Raw genomic sequence first — 27,249 nt, forward strand, 5'->3', positions numbered from 1 at the left:
GTAATGTTGTCCAAAGTCAATGTCCACAAAACAAAATCCAATGGGAAATAAAAAAGAAAGCCATAGCTCCATGGTTAAAAAGTGAAAAAAAAATACAATCCAACTGCTAACTATTTACATGGGAACAAGCCAGGGTTCATTATCCCAACAAAATAAAGGAAACCTATCTAACTACACTAACTAATAAAATAAACTATATACAAAAATGTGGCCAATGTCCGAAAGGTCCAAATAAAATAAAAACAAAAATGAAACCTAACACTACCTACATAACTATGTACAAGGGCAGCGGGCTAGTTTCACGGCTCACTTGTGGATGTCCCGGGCCAGGGCATCATCGAACTCCTCCTCAATGTCCCGGAGGCGGTCCTCCTCCATGGCCCCGAGGGTCCGCAGGGCTGCCGACGTCTCCACCTCCAAACCCCTGCGGATTGCCTCGAGGCACTCGGCCCACCTCAGGGCCCTCCGCATGGAGTTCTCCGCCCTGACCATTGTGAGCCATGCCTCTTCCGCCCGCTGCCGCTCCGCATCTATGGCGTGGCCCAACTGCTGCCACACGGAAGACACTCTCTGTCCTGGGTCCTCCTGCCCTCCGGCCGATGCCTGCCCCTCCAATGTCGAAGGCCCCGAGCCTTCATAGCTTCCACCACATTGCTGCTGCTGTGCCTCTGCCCGTGCACTGCCTCCTGCTGCCTGCACATCCTCCGCCGGCTGGGGTGCAGTTGTTGATGTGGCCACCCCTGCTGGACGTCCGACTCCCGACTGTGGCAGGGATGCCTCCTCCACCAGCCTGGCCGCACCGTCAGAGGCAGCTCCACAGGGCACCCAGGTGACTGATGGGTGGGAAGATGGCACAGAGGACGACTGGCGTGTAGGGGGTCCAGTTGAGGTGGGGGTCGGAGCAAGCCCTATCAGACGGAGGAATCCGGCCTGGGTGACCTGTCCCAGCAGGCTGACGTGGTCAACGAGCCATTCGAGATGACTTGCAGTCTCTTCATGAAAAGACTGCAGGTCACCTCGCATGGCCCGTTGACGCAACGCCACACCAGCCAGGACAGGCGCAACCCGGACCTGGATAGCCACATCCGCAGGCAGAGGAAGGCCAGTTGACGTGAGCTCATCCCCTGCCTGAAAACGGGTCTGGACAAAGGCATCCCTGCTGGTGCAAGATGATGCAGGGACAGGATCGGGGACAGGATTGCACACAGGCACCTCCGCGGCGGCCTGTGCTGCCTCCTGTCCCTGGTCCTGCACTGCACCACTAGCACCAGTGGGATCCCCACCTCCAGACCCCGTCTCTGGTGCTTGCACGGCCTCCTCCTCCACCAAACCCCCCACCAACCTGGATGACTCCGTGCCGTCTTCCCCTGTTGGGCCCTGTGGGGTCCCAGCTGCCCCTTCTGCTGCCAAGGAGTCCAACTCCAACCTCCGCCTCTTGGACCTCCCCCTGGCAGCTGCGGCCTGGGACGCGGCACCGTACTCCTCACTCCCCGACGAGATGACAACCTGGGAGGGGAGCCGGGCCTTGCGTCTCCGGCTGGCGGTCGGATCCCCGCCGCTGTGCTCCACAGCCCTCTTCATCAGTTGACGCTGCAGACAGGGAGAAACAAAACACAGGCATCAGGGCACTGTACAATGGACACATACACACATGACAGTTGTATATGAGTGGCATTGGCAAACCTCAGACATGTCATCACAATCCCCAATACACATGTCATTACAACTCGCACACATGAGCTATACCACAGCCATATCGCAACTGTCACCACCATCCATACACATACAACAGCATGAGCAGCCAAAAGTGAGCCAGACATCACATGCAACACAGGAAGTGCACCACACATGTACACACACCACCACACTTGTATGCATGTGTACACCTCTGCCAAGTGTCGCACTGTTCAGACGGGCATCCATGTCACATCTGCCAATCAGGCTTCCACATACCGCTGTCACATGCATCCATGTTGCATCACTGTTGCACCCTTGTCAAATACACACACATGCACATGTACACAGTGCTGATACATGCAGCCGAAAACAACATACATGCATGACATCACGGACATGTCTACTTACATACACATTCATCCAAACATGTGTGCCCACACAACTGCATTTGGCATGCAAGCCTACACACACAAGCACCATCCATGTCTCACACATTACAGCCCTCGCACGTGTCAGCCCCACGGCCCTGTACACCCCCACCCATACTCGACCCCATACAAACAGATGTGCAACCTGCACACTACTGAATAATCACCACACGCACCGCTCACAATCAGGATGCATATACACTCACCGCTCGACTCCAGACGGGTCTGCTTCTCTAGGACCTGGACGTGGAGCGCTGGGGATATGCGTTCCAGGACCCTCATCTGTTCTTCCGACAAGTGGCCCCGGCGCCCCTTGGCATCCGCTGCCTTCAAGAGGCGCCGGGCCTTGTTCAGGGTTCTGGACCTGAAGTCCTCCCAGCGCTTCTTGACATGTTGTAAGTCGCGGACTGCCACCCCCTCCGCGTTGATGGCAGTCACGATGTCAGTCCAGATCCGAGTCCGTCCTTCCTTGTCGGTGCAGGAACTTCCGAAGAGGGCGTCATACTGCCCCAGGACTTGCTCCACCAGGACACCAACTTCGGTGGCACTGAAGCTGGTGCCCCTCTGCCTCTCTGGCAGGGGGTTGTCAGCGGTCCCAGATGGTGTTTGCCCCGACATGACAACCCCAGAGGCAGGAGTGGGTGGGCAACTGGGTCCTGGGGCTGGGCTGTGGAGCGATGGAATCCCAGTCGGGAGTCTTCGGTTCCAGCAGGGGTGGTCACAGCAACAGCACCCCTGGCTGATGTGCAGGCAGCAAATGGCAGGGCACGTGGGCAGCTGGCAGTCAGGCAGCAGCAGATGGCAGGTGGGAGCGTGCTCGGGGCTCTGGGGGGCAGTAGTTCGGCCTTCTGGGCAGGAGCGTGGTCTTCCGTGTGCTTACGCATGGCCAGCTTGATATGGAGTGATTTGGCACGTGAAAAATCTGCACGTCAGCGTGTAATTCGAGGAAAGGCCCTTAGCGCGTAAGCGCGTCTGCACCCATACGCATTTTCATTGGACAGAAGGCCCCTCAAGCGCAAGCACCCCTGTGACGTGACGCGTACAGACGTGCATGGGCATTTCAGCGCGTGTGAAAAACTGCACGTCCGCGTGTAATACGAGGAAAGGGCCATGCGCGTAAGCGCGCGTGGAAACTGCACGTCCACGTGTAATACGAGGAAAAGGCCCATGCGCGTAAGCGCGCGTGAAAAACTGCACGTCCGCATGTAATACGAGGAAAGGGCCCATGCGCGTAAGTGACGTGACGCGCGCGTGCGTTTCCCTCAGCACGGGTTAAAGGTGAGCGGGCCCAGCAGTTCGCTGTACGTGCCTTTCGTGGAGACCGACGTGTGTTGCTGATTCCTGTTGCTTCGCGCGCCATCACAACTTCACAGCTATCAAGGACGTATCTCTTCTTTTGGCGGGGGTATTGGCTACGCGTGTTTTTCTGCATCGCGCTAGTCAGACGGTGAGTCGCACACGCTCTTTTTCCCACTGCGGGTGCCCCTGTGTATCGCACCCATTTTCGATGTCATAGTAGCCTGCGTGTCCCACGCATACGCGTTATTCGTGTTACTGGGTGCCACCCCGTACTGCGGGAGGTTGAATCCACGCACGTAGGCTGCAGGGTTGCGTGCACGGTTTTACTGCAGTTTTGGGGTGCCTGAGCGTTGCGTGACCCGTCACCACATCACCGGGGTCACATACAGCCTTGCAGGTGGAGGGGGGCTGTTAACATCTTGCTTCCCACCCCCTTCACCTCAATTGCCCAGGTCAATTGTGGTGTACACCTCCCATTGGCACCACTCCATCTGTGCTAGCACTACTACATCTGTGCCATGGTTGGGAGGCCACCAAAGGTGAGGGGCGCCTCAGCTGGGCGTACTCCTCATGGCAGGCATGGTCGGGGACATGGCCGTGGTGACCAGGGAGTAGGGGGACTCCAGGGTGTCCAGGGCAGCCACAGAGGGGGAAGAGGCAGGGGTGCGCCACTTGAGTACAATGTTGTGCCATGTGTCGGTGCAGCCATGCTACCACCCCCTGTGGTTCCGGGGGATGCAGCTCCTGCATCTGGCACTGGCACCCATATGACCCGGCAGTCCGTTCCATCGACTGCCACGGGCCCAAGGGTAGTGGTAGCTGCAGGTGCAGCTGTGGACACCGCCACCCAGGCTCAGGGTCTGCCAGCGCAGGCTGCGCTTGGCACTTGAAGAGCCCTTGGTAGATCTCCAACAGGCCAGGGGGGAAACCATAGGGGCAGGCCGGGCTGCTCAGACCAAGACACGTGTCCCTGGGGCAGTCATGTCATCTGCTGCCCCGAACAGCCGGGTGTTGGCAAGTGCAGGGGCAGATGCACCCAACAGCACCCCGGTTGTGAGTCTGCCAACCAGGACCGTTGCGGCCAACGACCCTGCCACAGCTGATGTTGCTGCGCAGGGTCCATTAGTGGGCACCCAGCTGCCACTGACACAAGTCAGGCCTTTGGTCATCCCTCCACCTGCCACTCCCTTGGCTCAATCCACCGAACCCACTGGCCATACTGGTCAGGGCGGCATTAGCCAGCCAGGGTCTGCGCCACAGTCCAAGGGGAGGAAGGTTGCACCTGCAGCACAGGCTGGGACCCCACACACAGCCACGACCTTCTGCACGTCGAGGAAGAAGCCTTTTTGTAAGCAGGAACTGGACTTCCTCGTGGACTACGTGCGGGGCCACAGCCGTGACATGCTAGTGGGTGCCAATAGTCAGACCACGGCTGCCCAACGTGACACCCACTGGAAGCATGTTGCGGAACATGTCAGTTCATTCGGCCATGAGGTGCGCACGGCGCAGGAGTGCAAAAAGCGTTGGAATGACATCAAGCGCAGCACTAAGGCCAAGTGTGCCTCAAATTACAACTTGACTCTGGTGACTGGCGGTGGGCTTGCACCAGAGGAGGAAGAACTCACTCCGCATGAGGCTCTCGTTGCGGAGTTCATACCACCTAAATTGGTCGAAGGAGTGGGAGAGAAGCTGGACTTTGATGCCCAGTCCAGTGAGTGTTGATGCGTGTTTGTTGAGGACGTGTGTGTTTCACTTGTGGGATGTGTTGTGCATGATTGCTGCTACATGTGACGTGTACATGGTTCTGATGTGTAAGTAATGCAATGCTACCGTCATGCATGTCTCCTCTGCCTGCATGCGGGACTCCATGTAGGCATGCTCCCTTGCCCCTCCTCTGCCACTCTGCACCCCAGTTCCACCTTTGCACTGGTCTGCTTCAATCTTGCCAATGTGTACTTTCTTGTTCATGTGTCCTGTGTAGATGCTAACTTCCAGCGTAGAATCTGCCAGACATATGCCGTGTGGTACAGCCTTAGTACTCGATGCAGGGTATCTCACTTGTACTGTGCATGGGTCAGATGTCCCGCAGGGACATGAGTGCCCATTCATGCTCCATGTGCATTGCACACCTGCCCCTATGTGTCCTTGACTGGATGATCACTGTAATATAAGTCCTTGGTTACATACATTGCCTGCCATCTCATCAGCCTTCCCATGTCAACTGTGGCTCAGTCCTGCGTTGCACACATGTTTAGGCTCTGACAATCTGTGTGGCTCACAGGCCTCAGCCTGTTCAATGGCCAATGACTCTGTCCAACTCTTGTTGTGTCTTCTTCACACGTGGGCGGCCTCCGGAGTTTCCATCATGTGTCCTGCCCACTGTCCCAGCATCATTTGCAGTGTTGTAATTTGAATCACATTAAGCTGTTGATGCCAGTCAACACTGCCTGTCAATACACAGGTGTATGGTCAGCCTTTTGATACCATGCTAGGCATCCCTGCTTTGGTACTGGGGTGGAGGGGTGCTTGGCTTCTAGACATGGTACACATTGAATGCACAATGCACGTGATGTCTGAATTTGACATTGCACTGCCTTCACATTTCCTGGCACACACCATGGAGTGCTTGTACATGTAGGTAGTGAGTGGCGTACACATTTTCTGCACTGCATAGACCCACTTCCATGGAAACTGCCACCTTTCAACAGGTCTGATCACAGAAGCTATTCAAAGTAGACCCAGCATGCATGCCAGGTCATATGTTGTGTGTCACATGTCTGCCGGATGCCTTTGCTGTCGGTGTGTGTGTGCGTCATGTGCTTCTGACATGTGTATTGACCTTTTTCTCTCTATTTTTCAGGTGATGACGCAATGGAGGCAGAGGATGGTGTTGTCATGCCAGACACAGGGTTGGTAACGCCACATCAACCCGGCACTAGTGGGGGTCGTGGGGTGGTAGGCCACGAAAACCCCCAAGTGCTGCAGTCCATCTTGTCTCTGGCTGCATATGAGTCCAGCCTTGATGACGACTCTGAGGTCCATGTTGAGGTGGATGAGCATCAAGTCCATGTGTCAGGGGTGAGTGATTCTGATGTGGACACTCCTCTGTCTGCGACACCTGCACTGAGGGATCAGACAGTCTTGGTTCCGCCGCCCGTGGTGGATCGGGACGCAGGGTCACCCTCCACACCAGTCACTGATGTGCCTGGGACATCACGTCGACGGGGGCATGTAGTCGTGCAGCCGCAGGCGGTGCCAACACAGCGAGGACCCCCGGTCCTTGGGTCCCGCAGGGGTCAAGCCCGGCAACGCGGTCGCCGCGCGCAACCGCTGTATACTGAGTGGGAGCAAGACATGACTGCCAATTCCGAACGGCAGGGGGCAGCAATGGAGAACATCGCTGAGAGCATGGAGCGTGTGGCCCGATCTGTGCTCCCCACTGCTAGGCAGGTGCTTCTCCAGCAGCAGGCGGCACGGTCCACGGCCCGCTTGCTCAGGCTGGGCATGGCGGCCTCAGACAGGGCACGCCAGGCTGAAATGTCGTCTCTGCGTCAAGCAATTGCTGCTCACGCAGAGGCGCACATGGATGCCCTGAGGGAGGAGTATGCTTCCCTCAGATCCACTCTGGGTGTCCTTATGATGTCCCAGAGGCAGCAGGCAGAGGAGAGGTTTGCACAGCTTGAGCGTACCATCTCGGCTGAGCTACAGGCTTGCCAGGAGGTGCAGTGGTTGTCCAGCCAGGCCTTGCAGGAGGAACTCTGTGTTACACGTGCTACCTTGCAAGAGGAAGCACGTGTATCACAGGAGGTTCTGCATGCAGACCTACGTCACATCGCCACACAGAACCAGGCTCACGCGTCCGGCAGACTTGCTGCCGACGAGGGGCAAGCTGCGGCTAGGCGTGGCCAGGCTACTGTGCCACGTCCTCCTTTCCAGGATGAGCCAGACTCGGACAACCATCTATCTCCCACATAGGTCGTGCTGTGCAGGCGTTGAGCCCATGGAGGTTTTTTTTTGGCTCAGCATCATCGCATGTGGATGTTGAGCAGCACCCTGTACCTCCCCCCTCCTGGGTGCCTCCCCTCCCCCCCGGGTCGTATGTGGCCATTTTTGATTTTTCTTTTAGTTTAGTTAGTTAAGTTTCTGTTTGATAGTTAGTTTAAATAGGTAATGTAGGTTTTCCATAGTTAGTGTAATTAGTTAATAGTTGATTTAGTTTAAAATTGCTAGTCTATTGTGCTTTCATGTGACGGTGCGGTGCTTTGTGGCTTTTGAAGGCATCCACTGTCTGTTCCAGCTGGGCCCTTCATGGTTGTCTTGTGTATGTGTTTTCTGCTTGGGTTCCTTGACTCACATATGCCACTCCTGCCTCCCTTATCTATGGGCTCGCAAGGATGGTTCGGTGTTACAGCATTTTACACAAGGGCTTTGGACTGTCATATCTGTGGCATGTCTGGTGCTGTGTGACTTGTGTTGACACCCCTAGTGGGGATGATTTAGGTGTCATTGTCCACTGTTCAGCTTTTGCTAGATGGGGTGTGTCATGATTAATGTGGACATTGATTGCTATGCATTGTGTAGTCGGTTTCATATCTTTCCTGTACATGTGCTTGTTGCAATTCATACTGTAGATAGTGTTCCACACTTTGGAGGTGAAAGACGGACTGATGGTGTGATTTGTGATGTGACTCTCTGACATGGTCAAGTAATGAGATGCCTGATGAGACACACACAGATAACTTTGAAGCATTAATCATGTGTTTCATGCCCTTTCTGCAGGGGGATGAGCCTCCAGAGCACCTTTGCCAGCAGACATGGCCCATTGGACGACAGAATTCTGGACCCGTTTGTTGGTGCCTACATGCACATGTGTGCAGAAGCAGAGGCACAGTGATTGCAGACCCACATCCAGAACTGCTGACATGTTCCAAGGAACTCCAGGCAAGGTGAGCATCACAGGGGGGCCACGACACAGCAAAGCTTGCACCAGGCGAGTTGCACATGCAGGCTTAGTCACAGCACTGAGGGTGAGCTTAGACGAATATTGGTGTTGAAGCACACAATGCAGCTCAGATGTGTTTGTGGACTGATGGCTGCTGATAGTAGGGTTGTCTGGGACACATGCAGGGGCAGTGGCACATACCCTCCGGTACACCAAGGTCCATTGAGCCACTTGTATCAACCATGTAGCCTTCCGAGACATGGAAAGGGGCAGCTCACAGGGACATACAGCAAGGGACATACTCGGGTGCAGTGCATGTCTTTTCCACGTACTTCATGATAAATGCACTGCCAACTGCAGTGCTCCTGTAACCGGACCTGAGAGTGCGCAGGCAGGAGGCCAGCACTCACAACCAGAGCTAAGTGTCTTGTTGTTTTTCTTACGAACTGCTCTGCATAGGCTTGCTGGGGAGTGTACTGATGCATGGATGTATGTGTGGTTCAATTTGGTATGTTTTTTTCTCCCTAATCACCCGTGATCCTATGCAATTTTGAAACATGTACCCTCTACCCAGTGTTCCTGCTTCCCGTGCCTATCCAAGCAACGTTCCCTGACCCTCTTTCCCCAATGGGGTTGCGGATGCCTGTGCAAGCCCCGAACTTGCAGGCGCCAAAACCCTAGAGGGGGTGGTTGGTTCGTACCACTCCTGAGCCTGGACTACAGAAGGCCATGACAATGATGTCCAAGTTTGTTTGGATTGTGTATGTGTTCATGCAGGTTGTACATTTTCGTGCATTCCCTAGTTTCATGTGTCATTCCTCCTCCCCTCTCCTGCCGCTCATTCCAGTCATCCAGTGTGTCAACACCTGTCCCGACTGCATATCCCTGAACCTCCTTCCCCACCATGGTCTCAGGGGCCTGTGTGAGTTTGACCTTGCAGGCACCCGAGACATGGTGTGGGTGGTTGTTTCGTGACACTCCCGCGCCTGTACAGGGGACCTGTGACAGTACACATCCATTCATGGTGCATCATCCTATGTCATGTACCACACATGTCTCACATCCTGTCGTGACATTGTTTTGCTGTGCTACCTTGGTTGTTGCATCATTGTGGTAGTACTTGGCCTTTGTGAGGTACTGCTACGTCAAGTCATCTACTGGAGGGTGTTCGGGTTCGTTTTTATGCCTTCGATTTTGTGATTTTGGAAATGAGTGTGGATTCTGAGGGTTCAGGCATCTTTTTACACACAAGTTAGGAGATGGTGACGAAGGGTAAAGGTGATCCTGTGGCCAGGTGGAATTGAGGTTTGGAGGCTCCATGACCCAGGTGCAGTTGTTCAGTGGGTCATGGTCATTTGTGAGGGAGGGGTGGGGGGTTGTTGTTGATAGTTGCCTTGCCCTGCAGTGTGATGAGAACTCTGACATAGTAATGGTGGTATCCTATGTACATGTTGTGTTCTGTTGATCAATGCCTGTTCATGTGTTGTGTTTTCCTTTCAGGTGCGAGGGGATAGTTGTGGTTTGACATGCTGGGGTGTACACATGGTGGATGTTCACATGTGATGTGTAGGGAACACTGATGGTCACTTGAGTGCACATGCATATGTGGAGTGCATGTCCTTGCAGAACCACACACTTGCACTCTGATGCACTACATGTACTCCCACCCTTGCATATCCACGTGTACACTGTTTGCCTTCTGGTGCCCACTGTGTCCCGGCAGCACACGTTCTGTGACCGATCATGGATCCAGTACATGCCTAATTTGATGTTTGACGTGGTCTGTCACTTAGATGTGATGCTCAGGGTGTGCATCACACACAATGGCTGTTCACTGTGCTGTGCGCTGAGCAGTGTGATGCAGGAGTAGGACACTGCACACATGAGCTGCAGTGTTGATTTTGCAATGCATAATGTGCATGTAGACAGGCATTCATTGTGATGTTACGTCTACGACTGTTGTAATGCATTTGGAAATGACTTATTTTGGGTCGGAGGTTGTTGGTCTGTCATTTCATCTGATTCCGGGTTAGGCAGCAGTGTCCGATGCCACTGTGCATTTAGGACATGGCAATGTGTACCTTATCGTTACTGCATTGGTGTATGGGTATTGCGTGCCATGTCATGTTGATGTTTGGGAGGGTTTGAGTGACATGACAGTGATGGCCATGGCCTGGTTTGCAGGTGTGTGTGATGCACACCTTGCATGCCCGTGTCATCCGCTTCTCAGAGCAACTAGCTGGGGGTAGATTTCTCTCCGCAGCAGGGCCCTCCCCCTGGAACAGACTTCCGGCCTGACTTGAACTTGAGGGGAATCATCTCCAGTTCTGGTAGCACCTCAAGACCTTCCTCTTTGCTTCTGCTTACTGTCTGCCTCTCCCTTGCAGAATTCTCCACTGGAACTGCACAGGAGCTGCAACTGGGCCACTCTCACCGACCTCGGTCCCCGGCCCAGCCACTCTCGACTTGCACTGCCTCCCTGGCAACCCCATGCACTGCAGTACTGTCTCTCTATCCCTACAGCCCTCCCTTCCCAGCACTTGTCTGCACTTACCTTTGTAGTTGCCACCAGGCGACCTATGTATTATTTTTTTGGGCTACTTCCCCTGTACTGGACTCCCCCCCACCCTTCCCCTTGCACTTTTCCCATTTCCCCTACCACTGCACTTGCACGATCCCAATGACACCTGGCCTAGTAGTACCGTTCTCTGTGTTCCCTTGTTCCCCCCTCCCTGCCTCATTGCGCCTTGGAATACTTGTGTATGGCCCATATCATGTCATATGTCATATGTGTGCCTTTTGGTCACACAGGATAGCTTGTGTTTAAGTAGCTAGGGATGCAGACGATCTGGCACTTCTATGGCAACTTTCTCAGGGTAGTAGGGTTGTGACAGTTAACTGTCTCTTTGTCATCATCGATTGTCACCTGGTATGTGCCAGGCCTGTGTGCACTCCGCAGGGGTGGGAGTTTAGGTGAAAAATGTGGCCACAAGCTGGGTCCGGACTTCCTCGCCACGTGCCCTGTCCCCTCCCATGGGCAGCGCCTGTGCCTGTGGTTGGGGATGTGGGGGCACCACCATGTCCACTGGGACGCCCTGCCGTGTTGCAACATTGTGCAGGACACATGCTGCCACAATGATCCTGCACACTACTGGTGATGCATAGAGTAGTTGCCCACCAGAGCGGTCAAAGGAGCGGAAACGTGACTTGAGCACTTCGAATGTGCGCTCCACTATGCCCCTGGTTGCAATATGGGCGGTGTTGTATCTTACCTGGGGTGGTGTTGTGGGGTTCCGGATTGGCGTCATCATGTGGTTGCTCAGAGGGTAGGCACTGTCCCCTGGGGAGGTGATAATAGTTGAGATTATTAGGGTTTGGATATTTGTCTGTGTGTGACTTGCATGCATGTGCAAGGGCATTTGTACTCACCTAGGAGCCATGTGTCACCATGCTGCACAGCTTCCAGGGCCCGGCTCAGGACGGACATTCTGTATATGAAACTGTCATGGCTGGAGCCAGGGTAGTTTGCATAGACAGAGGTGATGATTCCCTTTGCATCACATACCACCTGTACATTGATGGAATGCCAGTGCTTGCGGTTTCGGTAGATGTGCTCAATGGCCCTAGGTGGACGTAGGGCCACATGGGTGCAATCGATGGCACCGAGCACTTTGGGGAAGTGTGCCACCCTGAAAAAATCCAGGACAACGGCCTGCCTTTCTGCGGGTGTTCTGGGCATGTATATGTGCCTGCGGACTGAGGGGCGCGCTGTCATGATTGCCAGTACCTGGTGTAGGCAGCGTGACTGTGTGGCCTGTGAGACCCCCCCACTATGGAAGTGGTCCGCTGAAATGACCCAGTGGCCAAAAAATGCAGGACATTGAGCAGCTTCTCCAAGGGGCTCAATGCTTGGGAGCAAAGGGTGGGGGATGTGAGGTCATCTTCCCACTCCCTGACCAGGTCTAGGATGATAAGGGGGGGGAAACCTATACCTGCCATAGACCTGGTCGTCAGGCATCCCAAAAAGGCTTGTCCGTGGTGCAAAAATGCGTGCCCTGGCTATTCTCCTCCTCCTGCGGTGTCCCACGATCAGTGCAGCGACAAATGGGGCATTCATTGTAGCTGTATATACACGTTTATTGTTTGTGCACACTTTTATGCTGTGCGCGGGGACGCTTCCGCCTGCCTTCGTGTGGCAGACGCGTTGACGCCTGTGCACGTCTTTTGCCGTGCGCGGGTTTCCCGTATTCGGATACGGTCCGAGTGTCATCGCGTGTGATCGGAGGGGAGTGAGCGTACACGCAACTGGCCTGGGTTCGTGTGTTTCGGGGTGCGCGGGAAGTTCCACACGCGATTAGCCTGGGTATGTCTGTTCCGGGGTGCTGAGAACTTTCACACGGGATTGGTGGAAATCCACGTGTGTTCTGTCATCACGTGCAATGAGGGAAACACCTGCGCGCGTCACGTCACAGACGCGCTCACGCGCTAAGGGCCTTTGGTCCAATGAAATCGCATATGCGTGCTGCCGTGCATACGCGCTAAGGGCCTTTCCTCGTATTACACGCGGACGTGCAGTTTTCCATGCGCGCTTACGCGCATGGGCCCTTTCCTCGTATTACACGCGGACGTGCAGTTTTTCACGCGCGCTGAAATGCCCATGCACGTCTGTACGCGTCACGTCACAGGGGCGCTTGCGCTTGAGGGGTCTTCTGTCCAATGAAAATGCGTATGCGTGCAGACGCGCTTACGCGCTAAGGGCCTTTCCTCGAATTACACGCTGACATGCAGATTTTTCACGTGCCAAATCACTCTGTATCAAGCTGGCCACGCGTAAGCACACGGAAGACCATGCTCCTGCCCAGAAGGCCAAACTACTGCCCCCCAGAGCCCCGAGCACGCTCCCACCTGCCATCTGCTGCTGCCTGACTGCCTGCTGCCCACGTGCCCTGCCATTTGCTGCCTGCACATCAGCCAGGGGTGCTGTTGCTGTGACCACCCCTGCTGGAACCGAAGACTCCCGACTGGGATTGCATCGCTCCACAGCCCAGCCCCAGGACCCAGTTGCCCACCCACTCCTGCCTCTGGGGTTGTCATGTCGGGGCAAACACCATCTGGGACCGCTGACAACCCCCGGCCAGAGAGGCAGAGGGGCACCAGCTTCAGTGCCACCGAAGTTGGTGTCCTGGTGGAGCAAGTCCTGGGGCAGTATGATGCCTTCTTCGGAAGTTCCTGCGCCGACAAGGAAGGACGGACTCGGATCTGGACTGACATCGTGACTGCCATCAACGCGGAGGGGGTGGCAGTCCGCGACTTACAACATGTCAAGAAGCGCTGGGAGGACTTCAGGTCCAGGACCCTGAACAAGGCCCGGCGCCTCTTGAAGGCAGCGGATGCCAAGGGGCGCCGGGGCCACTTGTCGGAAGAACAGATGAGGGTCCTGGAACGCATATCCCCAGCGCTCCACGTCCAGGTCCTAGAGAAGCAGACCCGTCTGGAGTCGAGCGGTGAGTGTACATGCATCCTGATTGTGAGAAGTGCGTGTGGTGATTATTCAGTAGTGTGCAGGTTGCACATCTGTTTGTATGGGGTCGAGTATGGGTGGGGGTGTACAGGGCTGTGGGGCTGACACATGCGAGGGCTGTAATGTGTGAGACATGGATGGTGCTTGTGTGTGTAGGCTTGCAGTTTGGATGAATGTGTATGTAAGTAGACATGCCCGTGATGTCACGCATGTATGTTGTTTTCGGCTGCATGTATCAGCACTGTGTACATGTGCATGTGTGTGTATTTGACAAGGGTGCAACAGTGATGCAACATGGATGCATGTGACAACGGTATGTGGAAGCCTGATTGGCAGATGTGACATGGATGCCCGTCTGAACAGTGCGACACTTGGCAGAGGTGTACACATGCATGCAATTGTGGTGGTGTGTGTACATGTGTGGTGCACTTCCTGTGTTGCATTTGATGTCTGGCTCACCTTTGGCTGCTCATGCTGTTGTATGTGTATGGATGGTGGTGGCAGTTGCGATATGGCTGTGGTATGGCTCATGTGTGCGAGTTGTAATGACATGTGTGTTGGGGATTGTGATGACATGTCTGAGGTTTGCCAATGCCACTCATGTACAACTGTCATGTGTGTATGTGTCCATTGTACAGTGCCCTGATGCCTGTGTTTTGTTTCTCCCTGTCTGCAGCGTCAACTGATGAAGAGGGCGGAGAAGGTGCTGTGAAGCACAGCGGTGGGGATCCGACCGCCAGCCGGAGACGCAAGGCCCGGCTCCCCTCCCAGGTTGTCATCTCGTCGGGGAGTGAGGAGTCCGGTGCCGTGTCCCAGGCCGCAGCTGCCGGGGGGAGGTCCAAGAGGCGGAGGTTGGAGTTGGACTCCTTGGCAGCAGAAGGGGCAGCTGGGACCCCACAGGGCCCAACAGGGGAAGATGGCACAGAGTCATCCAGGTTGGTGGGGGGTTTGGTGGAGGAGGAGGCCGTGCAAGCACCAGAGACGGGGTCTGGAGGTGGGGATCCCACTGGTGCTAGTGGTGCAGTGCAGGACCAGGGACAGGAGGCAGCACAGGCTGCTGCGGAGGTGCCTGTGTGCAATCCTGTCCCCGATCCTGTCCCTGCATCATCTTGCACCAGCAGGGATGCCTACGTCCAGACCCGTTTTCAGGCAGGGGATGAGCTCACGTCAACTGGCCTTCCTCTGCCTGCGGACGTGGCTATCCAGGTCCGGGTTGAGCCTGTCCTGGCTGGTGTGGCGTTGCGTCAACGGGCCATGCGAGGTGACCTGCAGTCTTTTCATGAAGAGACTGCAAGTCATCTCGAATGGCTCGTTGACCACGTCAGCCTGCTGGGACAGGTCACCCAGGCCGGATTCCTCCGTCTGATGGGGCTTGCTCCGACCCCCTCCTCAACTGGACCCCCTACGCGCCAGTCGTCCTCTGTGCCATCTTCCCACCCATGAGTTACCTGGGTGACCTGTGGAGCTGCCTCTGACGGTGCGGCCAGGCTGGTGGAGGAGGCATCCCTGCCACAGTCGGGAGTCGGACGTCCAGCAGGGGTGGCCACATCAGCAACTGCACCCCAGCCGGCGGAGGATGTGCAGGCAGCAGGAGGCAGTGCACGGGCAGAGGCACAGCAGCAGCAGCAACGTGGTGGGAGCCATGAAGGCTCGGGGCCTTCGACATCGGAGGGGCAGGCATCGGCCGGAGGGCAGGAGGACCCAGGACAGAGAGTGTCTTCCGTGTGGCAGCGGTTGGGCCACGCCATAGATGCGGAGCGGCAGCGGGCCGAAGAGGCACGGCTCACAATGGTCAGGGCAGAGAACTCCATGCGGAGGGCCCTGAGGCGGGCCGAGTGCCTCGAGGCAATCAGCAGGGGTTTGGAGGTGGAGACGTCGGCGGCCCTGCGGACCCTCGGGGCCATGGAGGAGGACCGCCTCTGGGACATTGAGGAGGAGTTCGATGATGCCCTGGCACGGGACATCCACAAGTGAGCCGTGAAACTAGCCCGCTGCCCTTGTACATAGTTATGTAGGTAGTGTTAGGTTTCATTTTTGTTTTTATTTTATTTGGACCTTTCGGACATTGGCCACATTTTTGTGTATAGTTTATTTTATTAGTTAGTGTAGTTAGATAGGTTTCCTTTATTTTGTTGGGATAATGGACCCTGGCTTGTTCCCATGTAAATAGTTAGCAGTTGGATTGTATTTTTTTTTCACTTTTTAACCATGGAGCAATGGCTTTCTTTTTTATTTCCCATTGGATTTTGTTTTGTGGACATTGACTTTGGACAACATTACTTTGGAGTTTTATTTTTGGTTTTGCTTTTTTTAACGGACATGCTTCTTTTCATTTTTGTACATTCACGTTTCTGTTTCTTCATTTTTTATTCTATTTATGTTTCCTTTAATACATATTTTATTTGGTGAACTTCAATGTGTGGTATCTCATTGGTTTCATGCATTTCATGATATGTGTTTTGAGATTCACTGACACCCATTGGGTGTATGTGAGGGAAATGTGTTTGTTTCGGAACTTGCAATTGGTGTTCTGTGATGTAATTGCAAATCATGAGTGGGTGGATGCAATACTCGGGTGGGTGTTTTGCATTTGGAGGCTGACCATAGGGACCAGGGATCTAGATTGTGATGACATGTTGGCTGGGGAACATGAGTTGCACATGGGTGGGGGCCTGCTGGCAGGTGCCCCACAGTGCTGGGGGGTGGGGGTGGTGGGGAACATGAGTTGGACATGGGTTTGGGCCTGCTGGCAGGTGCCCCACGGTGCTGGGGGGTGGGGGTGGTGGGAGACATGGGTGGTGGCCTGGTGGAGGCTGCCCCTGGTGACTGGGGGGGTGGGGGTGGTGTGAGACATGGATGGGGGCCTGGTGGAGGCTGCCCCTGCACTGCTGGGGGGTGAGGGTGGTGGGAGACATGGGTGGGGGCCTGGTGGAGGCTGCCCCTGGTAACTGGGGGGGTGGGGGTGGTGTGAGACATGGGTGGGGGCCTGGTGGAGACTGCCCCTGCACTGCTGGGGGGTGGGGGTGGTGGGATACATGGGTGGGGGCCTGGTGGAGGCTGCCCCTGGTGGCTGGGGGGGTGGGGGTGGTGTGAGACATGGGTGGGGGCCTGGTGGAGGCTGCCCTTGGTGACTGGGGGGGTGGGGGTGGTGTGAGACATGGGTGGGGGCCTGGTGGAGGCAGCCGCTGGTGACTGGGGGGGTGGGGATGGTGTGAGACATGGGTGGGGGCCTGGTGGAGGCTGCCCCTGCACTGTTGGGGGGTGGGGGTGGTGGGAGACATGGGTGGGGGCCTGGTGGAGGCTGCCCCTGGTGGCTGGGGGGTGGGGGTGGTGGGAGACATGGGTGGGGCCTGCTGGCAGATGCCCCAAAGTGCTGGGGGGTGGGGGTGGTGGGGAACATGAGTTGGGCATGGGTGAGGGCCTGCTGGCAGGTGCCCCAGGTTCTCGGGGGTGGGGGCGGTGGGAGACATGGGTGGTGGCCTGGTGGAGGCTGCTCCTGGTGACTGGGTGGGTGGGTGTGGTGTGAGACATGGGTGGGGGCCTGGTGGAGGCTGCCCCGGGTGACTGGGGGGTGGCGGTGGTGGGAGACATGGGTGGGGGCCTGGTGGAGGCTGCCCCTGGTGACTGGGGGGTGGGGGTGGTGGGAGACATGGGTGGGGGCCTGGTGGAGGCTGCCCCTGGTGACTGGGGGGTGGGGGTGGTGGGAGACATGGTTGGGGGCCTGGTGGAGGCTGCCCCTGGTGACTGGGGGGTGGGGGTGGTGGGAGACATGGGTGGGGGCCTGGTGGAGGCTGCCCCTGGTGGCCGGGGGGTGGGGGTGGTGGGCGACATGGGTGGAGGCCTGCTGGCAAGTGCCCCACAGTGCTGGGGGGTGGGGGTGGTGGGGAACATGAGTTGGACATGGGTGGGGGCCTGCTGGCAGGTGCCCCACAGTGCTGGGGGTGGGGGTGGTGTGAGACATGGGTGGGGGCCTTGTGGAGGCTTCCCCTGCACTGCTGGGGGGTGGGGGTGTGTGGGAGACATGGGTGGGGGCCTGGTGGTGGGTGCCCCTTGTGGCTGGGGGGTGGGGGTGGTGGGAGACATGGGTGGGGGCCTGGTGGAGGCTGCCCCTGGTGACTGGGGGGTGGGGGTGGTGGGAGACATGGGTGGGGGCCTGGTGGCAGGTGCCCCACAGTGCTGGGGGGTGGGGGTGGTGGGGAACATGAGTTGGACATGGGTGGGGGCCTGCTGGCAGGTGCCCCACAGTGCTGGGCGTTGGGGGTGGTGTGAGACATGGGTGGGGGCCTGGTGGAGGCTGCCCCTGCACTGCTGGGGGATGGGGGTGGTGGCAGACATGGGTGGGGGCCTGGTGGTGGGTGCCCCTGGTGGCTGGGGGGTGGGGGTGGTGGGAGACATGGGTGGGGGCCTGGTGGAGGCTGCCCCTCGTGACTGGGGGGTGGGGTGGTGGGAGACATGGGTGGGGGCCTGGTGGAGGCTGCCCCTGCACTGCTGGGGGGTGGGGGCGGTGGGAGACATGAGTGGGGGCCTGGTGGTGGGTGCCCCTGGTGGTTGGGGGGTGGGGGTGGTGGGAGACATGGGTGGGGGCCTGGTGGAGGCTGCCCCTGGTGACTGGGGGGTGGGGGTGGTTGGAGACATGGGTGTGGGCCTGGTGGAGGCTGCCCCTGCACTGCTGGGGGGTGGGGGTGGTGGGAGACATGGGTGGGGGCCTGGTGGTGGGTGCCCCTGGTGGCTGGGGGGTGGGGGTGGTGGGAGACATGGGTGGGGGCCTGGTGGAGGCTTCCCCTGGTGACTGGGGGGTGGGGGTGGTGTGAGAGATGGGTGGGGGCCTGGTGGAGGCTGCCCCTGCACTGCTGGGGGGTGGGGGTGGTGGGAGACATGGGTGGGGGCCTGGTGGTGGGTGCCCCTGGTGGCTGGGGGGTGGGGGTGGTGGGAGACATGGGTGGGGGCCTGGTGGAGGCTGCCCCTGGTGACTGGGGGGTGGGGGTGGTGGGAGACATGGGTGGGGGCCTGATGGAGGCTGCCCCTGGTGGCTGTGGGTGCAGGGGGACATGCGTTGGTGGGCAGTCGTGCAAGTTGACATGTGGGTTGGCTGGTGGGCATGGCCATGGTGGATGGGGTGCCTGCATGACATGTGCTGGGTAGGCCCCTGTGGTGTGAGCCTCCTGCAGGAGCCGTGGAGGGTGTAGAGGGAACACCTGGGAGGACCCACACGTGCCATTCACGTTTGCTGCTCCCCGCGCATCCCTGTAATACACGTACCCTGATGATATCGCGTGTGGAACTTCCCGCGCACCCCTGTAATACACGTACCCTGATGGAATTGCGTGTGGAACTTCCCGCGCACCCCTGGAATACACGTACCCTGCTGATGTTGCGTGGGATACTTCCCCCGCACCCCGATATACACGTACCCTGATGAGATCGCGTGTGTGACTTCCCGCACACCCCTGTAATACACGTACCCTGATGATATCGCGTGTGGAACTTCCCGCGCACCCCTGTAATACACGTACCCTTATGGAATTGCGTGTGGAACTTCCCGCTCACCCCTGGAATACACGTACCCTGCTGATGTTGCGTGGGATACTTCCCCCGCACCCCGAAATACACGTACCCTGATGTGATCGCGTGTGTGACTTCCCGCGCACCCCTGTAATACACGTACCCTGATGATATCGCGTGTGGAACTTCCCGCGCACCCCTGTAATACACGTACCCTGATGGAATTGCGTGTGGAACTTCCCGCGCACCCCTGGAATACACGTACCCTGCTGATGTTGCGTGGGATACTTCCCCCGCACCCCGAAATACACGTACCCTGATGAGATCGCGTGTGTGACTTCCCGCGCACCCCTGTAATACATGTACCCTGATGATATCGCGTGTGGAACTTCCCGCGCACCCCTGTAATACACGTACCCTGATGGAATTGCGTGTGGAACTTCCCGCGCACCCCTGGAATACACGTACCCTGCTGATGTTGCGTGGGATACTTCCCCTGCACCCCGAAATACACGTACCCTGATGAGATCACGTGTGTGACTTCCCGCGCACCCCAGAAATACACATACCCCGCTCAATTGCGTGTGTAACTTCCCGCGCAACCCCGAAACACACGTACCCCGCTCAATCGCGTGTGTAACTTCCCGCGCACCCCCGAAATACACGTACCCCGCTCGATCGTGTGTGTTGCTTCCCGCGCACCCCCGCAGGCCCGATCGCGTGAAAAACTTCACGCGAACCCCTGAAATACACGTAGCCCGCTCCCCCAGGCCCGATCGCGTGAGAGACTTCACGCGAACCCCTGAAATACACGTAGCCCGCTCCCCCAGGAACGATCGCGTGAGAAACTTCACGCGAACCCCTGATATACACGTAGCCCGCTCCCCCAGGCCCGATCACGTGAAAGACTTCACGTGAACCCCTGAAATACACGTAGCCCGCTTCCCCAGGCCCGATCGCGTGAGAAACTTCACACGAACCCCTGATATACACGTAGCCCGCTCCCCCAGGCCCGATCGCGTGAGAAACTTCACGCGAACCCCTGATATACACGTAGCCCGCTCCCCCAGGCCCGATCGCGTGAAAAACTTCACGCGAACCCCTGAAATACACGTAGCCCGCTCCCCCAAGCCCGATCGCGTGAAAAAGTTCACGCGAACCCCTGAAATACACGTAGCCCGCTCCCCCAGGCCCGATCGCGTGAAAAAGTTCACGCGAACCCCTGAAATACACATAGCCCGCTCGCACAGGCACAATTACTGTATGTTGCCTCTTTTGTAATGCGCAGGGACGCTACCGCCTGCCTTCGTGTGGCGGACGTGTTTCGGCTTGTGCGTGTCTTTGGCTGTGCGTGGCTTTGCCCTATTCGATTCCATGAATACGTGTGGTTCGAGTGCGTGTGGGCGTTCCGTCTGCTTCCCTGCAGTACATCCCCAGTTACGCCCTTATTTTCGCGCGTTGTTCCCCATTCTGCGCGTTACGCCCCGTGTCCCGCCCACTTTCTGGTGTATGCGCCGAGGTTGTGCGCTTTCACTGTGCGCGTCGCGCACGCCTTTCGGGATGTTGCAGTGACTTGAGCGCCATGCACGGCTTTGGCGCACATCCCGGGGTGTACACGCGCAGGGACTTCCATGAATCGCACGCATGCGCGTGCGCCTGTTTTTTTCCGCTTGCGCCTGCTTGCGCCTGCTTGCGCGAAGATTTTCGGCGCACGTTTGTTCCATGAATCGGCCCCTAAGTCTCTTCCTTTTGAAAATGTTGAAATTTTTATGTATTCATTTAAATTAATGTTGACTGAGAACGGAAACTATGGGCCTCATTACGACCCTGGCGGAGATCCATGGTGCAATTTGTACCATGGCCCATGGCGCAGAGCTGCCAACTCCGCCATGGGGGTTGGCGGACTTACCGCCCCATTCCGAGGTTGGCGGGGCGGTTAGTCCCCAATCCCCATTTACCCTTCCCCATTCCCATTTTTGCCCCATAGGGTATAATGGGAGTGGGGAAGGCGTTAATTACGCCACCGTAAGGTACGGTGGCGTAATTAACAAGAGGTTCCGTAGCGCCATGGATTTTTCACCATGGCGCTACGGAAAGTCGTAGTAAGGCGGAGAGGTACGCCATGCATTACGCTGGCGTAAACCCCTCTCCGCCAGGGTCGTAATGAGGCCCTATGTATTTTAATGAATCATTTGTTTTGAAAGGTTAATTTATTTTAACCAACCAAAATAAAATAAAAAAATTAAAATAAAATAAAAAAAAAACTTTCACAATTCACATCATCAAACATTACATTACCATCCTTTCATTCAACATAAATACAAAGCACATTGCTATGATTACAAATTTAAAAGCTCTGCACAGTACTTAATCCCCTAAAAATCTTCCTCTATCAATCCTCAGCTAATAGTAGGGTTCAATCCATTTAATTTCTGTAATACCTCTTCTAGAAATCTAGTAGTCGCTAAAACCAGTGGAAAACCCTTTCTTCCTAAAAATGCTGCCATAGGAAGTCAACCAAAATCATGTTTACATTCTGAACAAACCTACAAAAATATTTCAAATGCAACCCGACCTTCCAGGCAAATCTATACTAACAATACTAAATGCTTCAAGGTTCTACTTTTTCATTCGATACACACAACATACATAAATGTCCTTCCACTGGTCAACTCACTCTTATTCCTTTGATTTGATGGGCAGCTAATGCATTAAATCAAAACATTAGATATTGTAGTCAATCTTTTGGACATAGAAATTGAAATAGATGATGGGGCCTTTCTTGCCTTATTAGGTTTTCCAATAATAATATCTTTAGGTACTTGTATAACAACGAGAATTTGTTCAAAAATCTCCACAAATTCTACTAATAGGCCTGACTCCTATTTAACAGTGAGCTCTAGGATATCGTTATGCAATGTGTCACTTGGTGGTTGCATTCATTTTGAGTTAATCTGTGAAGATCTCCAGGTTACCATTGCCGAAAGAGAAATTAGACCCAATTCATGGTGATTTTCTGCGGTTGGTACAGAAGCTGGAAAACATGGGGGGGAGAGGATAGCTCAGAGGCCACAAATTTGTCTTAGAAGCAAGACAATGCAGCGCAACACAGGGTTCAAATCAAAATCCTGTGCTTAGAAACCACTCAATGGTATTAAGCGTGTAATAAATGAACAATAAAATCATAAAATACAGAACAACACTTAAGGCCCTCCGTTTTGACCAAAAAAGATGGATGACAGCACAGGTTAAATTCCAAATCATACATGATTCCTGGCACTACATTTTGTTTGTAGTAGTTCATTACTGGAATTAATTATCCTTTTCATCTGAGCAATATATGGAGGAATTTCTACTCGCAATAGCTGAGATACTGCACCTTTGTTGGATCTATTTATTATTAAGAAATACAAGTATGATAGTTCTTTTGCAATTTGCATTGAAACACCATTGACATACCATTTTATTTTCCCTTTTTCATATCAGAGCTAGTAAAGTAGGACATAACTGTCTTGTTGTTATTTATTATCAGATAATTACATCTTGCATATTTCTGCATCCCACTTAAAGTCTGCTGCAACCCAATTGGTGTGTGATCGAAGAGCAGTATGTCATCACAAAGGCTAACCAATGTTTATGGTGGTAACTTGCTCTTAACAAATACAAAATCTGAGAGATACATGTTGAATTGGCTGGTGCCAGTACGCTTCCCAGGCATAGGCCTCTGATAGTTGGAATATTGTCCATCAAACCCCGCATATTATACAACCTGACTTTCACTGATGTATTTGTGTGCATCAATATAAATGACTTCAACAGCCCCACCGGCATCTTTCACTACTTTAATTTGTCCGATAGAGCTTGAAGATTTACTATATTGGATGCTCCAGATAGATCGATGCTAGAGAAGTACGCATTAGCACCCATCTTTATGGCTTATACCTGCAATAATGTTATTCTTAAACCATTGAGAGAAGTCCCCAGTCTGGATTTTTGACTGTGTATTAGTTGGGTGGGACCATTTCTGAAGTGCTCTGAACATTAAAAAAGAAAAAACCTTATTGAACACATCTAAAAGGGCAAACAGTTAGTCATTTCCTGGCTTGTCTCCATTGCCCTTTTTAAGCAATTGGTACTATGTGTTCACTATGCCAAGAATCTGGAATGCTGTAGGTATTACCTATGTTTTAAAAAAGGATAACCGCTATCTCTCACCATAACCTTTGGTTACCTTTTAGACTAACTAATGAGATCTCTCTAGGCCGGCAGCTTGATAATTGTTCAGTTTTTGGGTTTGAACCCTTATGTAATTCCTGAATGGTTTCTATGTTCTTGGTGAGAATAGGTTTAGAGGGGATGAAAAGAAGTCATGCCGGTATAGTATTTAATTGGCTCTAGGACTGTGTTTCCCAGTCTCAATTTATGAGTTTCCAAAACCCTGTGCATCTTTATGTATTATAGTTCCCAACATATGTTGACTATCCCTTATCATAATTTCTGGTGGTATAGCCAGAGTTTGAAATTTTCTTTGTTGCCTGTGCCTATTTAACCTATTCTTAAAAATCTCTTTTATTTCTCTTTTTAATTCACATTGTTTAGATGTGCATCAAATATATGTTTATGCCGTGCTGTGGGATTTCCCCCTCTTAAAAAAATCATCTTAGTCATAGGGACTAATAAGATACCCATAAACTCATAAAAAGTACTTTGCTCAAAAGCATGCTCCTGACATATTTCATCAAGGTTATCCCATACACAGCAAATATTTGTATATTAAGAAGAAATGGTGGCACTCTTGAGATCGTATTCCTTCCTGTGTTATCTAGAACATCATTATGTCTAGCATTTTCCCTAGCTACATCTAGGCTAAGATCCAAATGCAATAACAGCAGACTATTGTCACTTAGATCCGTTCCAGAGATCTCTATACATTGCATGAAAATCAGTCTCGAAACAAATGTATAGTCTATTGTTGATTTTTCTATACCTTCGGACAATGTTGATGCTGCTCGCTAATCCCACTGTTTACTCCTGTTTACCCTGCACAAATCATATACATCCAATGTCTCAGTTCATTTATTTTTATTTTTAATTCCCTTGGTAAATTGAGATTTTCGTTTTGTTAATTTTCTTGTGATCTCACTATGAACTTTCAATTAGTGTAAACAACAATAATATGAATCTCTGATTAAGATGACCTGAATGGCATTGCCTACCTCAAACCATCCAGTCAGGATATTGGTTGGGTTCTCCAAAATGAATGCACTTGTTCTTTTGTATAGAAAGTGTATGTATATGATTTTTAGTCATACATTCCTAAGACCGATCTTTGGGTGCACTAAAAGGGAGACTGCCATCATTCCCTCATATTGATCAGCTCACAAACATGGATTGACCCAGAGCTCATTGTCAAATGCTATTAATAAACCTCCAAAATAATGGGTCTTTGGGCCTTTTTGTTTTTTTTGTAGGAAAATCCAGTAACCATCAATTATCATTTTGCCCATTAGCCAGACCTCTTGTAAGCAGATAATCTTAAATTTTGACAAAGCCACTGCAATTGAAGCTAACTGCAAAATGTAATCATAATCTCTAGAGTTCCACATTAGTAATGATACCTGGATCCATTTAAAGAACCCTCTGATCCTCAATTATTCTGCAAGGTTATAACAGCAAGTCCAGGAGCGAGGACCAGTCTGAACCTTTGCCATCCAACGAAGCTTTGTTGTTACAGCTATTGACACATTTTCCCCACATTGTACATTCACTCGCAAACGCTCCCCCCAGATCAATAACACTTTACAGGGAACATTGACATCCCTTATCAGCCAATGCACACTTTGAGGTTCTAGAGGTACCATTCAAAGTATTACCTCCATAGAGAAAAACATCATAACCTATAGATTGGTGATTCAGCCGGATCTACGTTCAAAAACTGAATACAAAATGCTCGAATTATAACATAGCGAAGCCCACTTGTTTGCATTTTGTAATTCAGGCTTTTCGAATTTCAGTTATTTGTCCCCTGCCTGGCATCTAATGTATGCGGGGGCACCCTTGCAACTGCAGCAGCCCATATTACCAAACTAAGGGAGCGGAGGACTCCCCACAACCCCTGCTACCTACCCTTGTTCGGTATTATGGGATTCGATCATTTGTACCAGGCCAATGTACACTAATTGTGCATTCAGTGTTTTTTTTCTCCAATATTTTTGAGGTACCATTATTCTCGATAATAATGGATTGTTCTTTATACAATGGAGAAGTGGTGGTAGTTGACAGGTATTTGGGTGATGAAAATCGTCAATTGCAGGGATATACCTACAAAATGAGCATTGCTATAGCAACAAAGCTTGTAGTTTGTATCAGAACTAGATTTTAACTGTTCAGGCACATATGTTGGAGCAACAGTGAGCCATTTTCCCCAGACATATTAATGGCTCTATCGTGGATCAAATATCAACCAATGGCAAGTTTTCCTAAAATATGACCCACAGTTATATTTCTTAGGCAAAAAAGAATTTAAATGGTTTATATGTGCACAGCTTGTTTAATGCCCTTTTCTGGCAGTGTTCTAGTAACTGTTCCAGCAGCACCTAAACTATGCACACATTGATTTGCTGATATCAAGCATCGCCTTGCTGCAACTTATCGTTCCAGCAGGAATACATCTGTTGAGTGCTACTAGTTTGAATAGCTGACCCACGGTTGTGACTTCTCATCAACTCTTCCATGTTCGGACGGACCTTTCTTTGATCTGAAACATCTAAGGCCACAGCTTCAATCGGTACACCCTTTCTGGCGAAAAAAAATCACTACTTGTTATGTCTAGCTGTTGCAGTCCCTTAGAACAACTGTTGACAAGGATATCTGGCAAAATGTCCACTCAAGATTTCAGAAAGTTTAAAACTTAGTAAACACAGTCTACCCCATTGACTGGGATGTCCATGAAAATGGAAAGAAGACTTGCTGAGACTGCAATTACATGTTATTGATTCACTGCTCACAATGTCTGTTTGCTTGCTAGAAGCATGCCTGTCATTCTGGTAGCTGAACACAATGATTAAGGGGGTAATTCATAGATTTTAGCACAGAAGCAGCACATACGGGCAGCGCAGAGAGGAAGCGTGCGCCAGCGTGCGCTAGCTGCGTGCGCCAAAACCCATTTTCAAGCACAGTGTATTCATGGATACGTACATCCATAACCAGCCGTGGTGCAGAGTGGCGCAGCAACCCTGCAGCAGCGCCAGTTACGCCCCAAACCCCTGTGCTCCAAAAACATCGCACAAATCCCCTACATGGTACAAAGGCCAGTGGACCAGCATACAGCCCCCCAACCTTGAAAATGCGTTAAAAATACCAAACAGCCCTCACGTGCCAGCGAAATCGCGTCTAAAACTCCCCCCACACCCCTGGGAATACACGAACCCCGCTCGCGCCAGCAAAATCGTTTGTAAAACTACCAGCACCCCCCTCAGAATACACGTACCCCACTCGTGCCAGCGAAATCGCATGTAAAACTCGCTGCGCCCCCCTTAGAATACGCGTACCCCACTCTCGCCAGCGAAATTGCATGTAAAACTCCCCGTGCACCCCTCGGAATACCGGTACCCCGATCGCGCCAGCAACATCACATGGAAACTTGCCTGCGCACCCCTCGGAATACGTGGACCCCGCTCGCGCCAGCAAAATCGCATGAAAAACTCCCCGCGCACCCATCAGAATACACGTACCCCGCCTGCACAAGAAAAATAGTGTGGAAAAAGTCCCCCCTGTGGTGTGGGCTGCCTGTGGGGCATGGGGAGGGTGGATGAGCAGCCTGCGGGGCATGGGAAGGGTGGATGGGCTGCCTGCGGGGTATGAGAAGGGTGGATGGGCTG

Source organism: Ambystoma mexicanum, chromosome 5p, assembly GCF_040938575.1.
Source record: "Ambystoma mexicanum isolate Mex_15411 chromosome 5p, UKY_AmexF1_1, whole genome shotgun sequence".
Classification (NCBI taxonomy): domain Eukaryota; kingdom Metazoa; phylum Chordata; class Amphibia; order Caudata; family Ambystomatidae; genus Ambystoma; species Ambystoma mexicanum.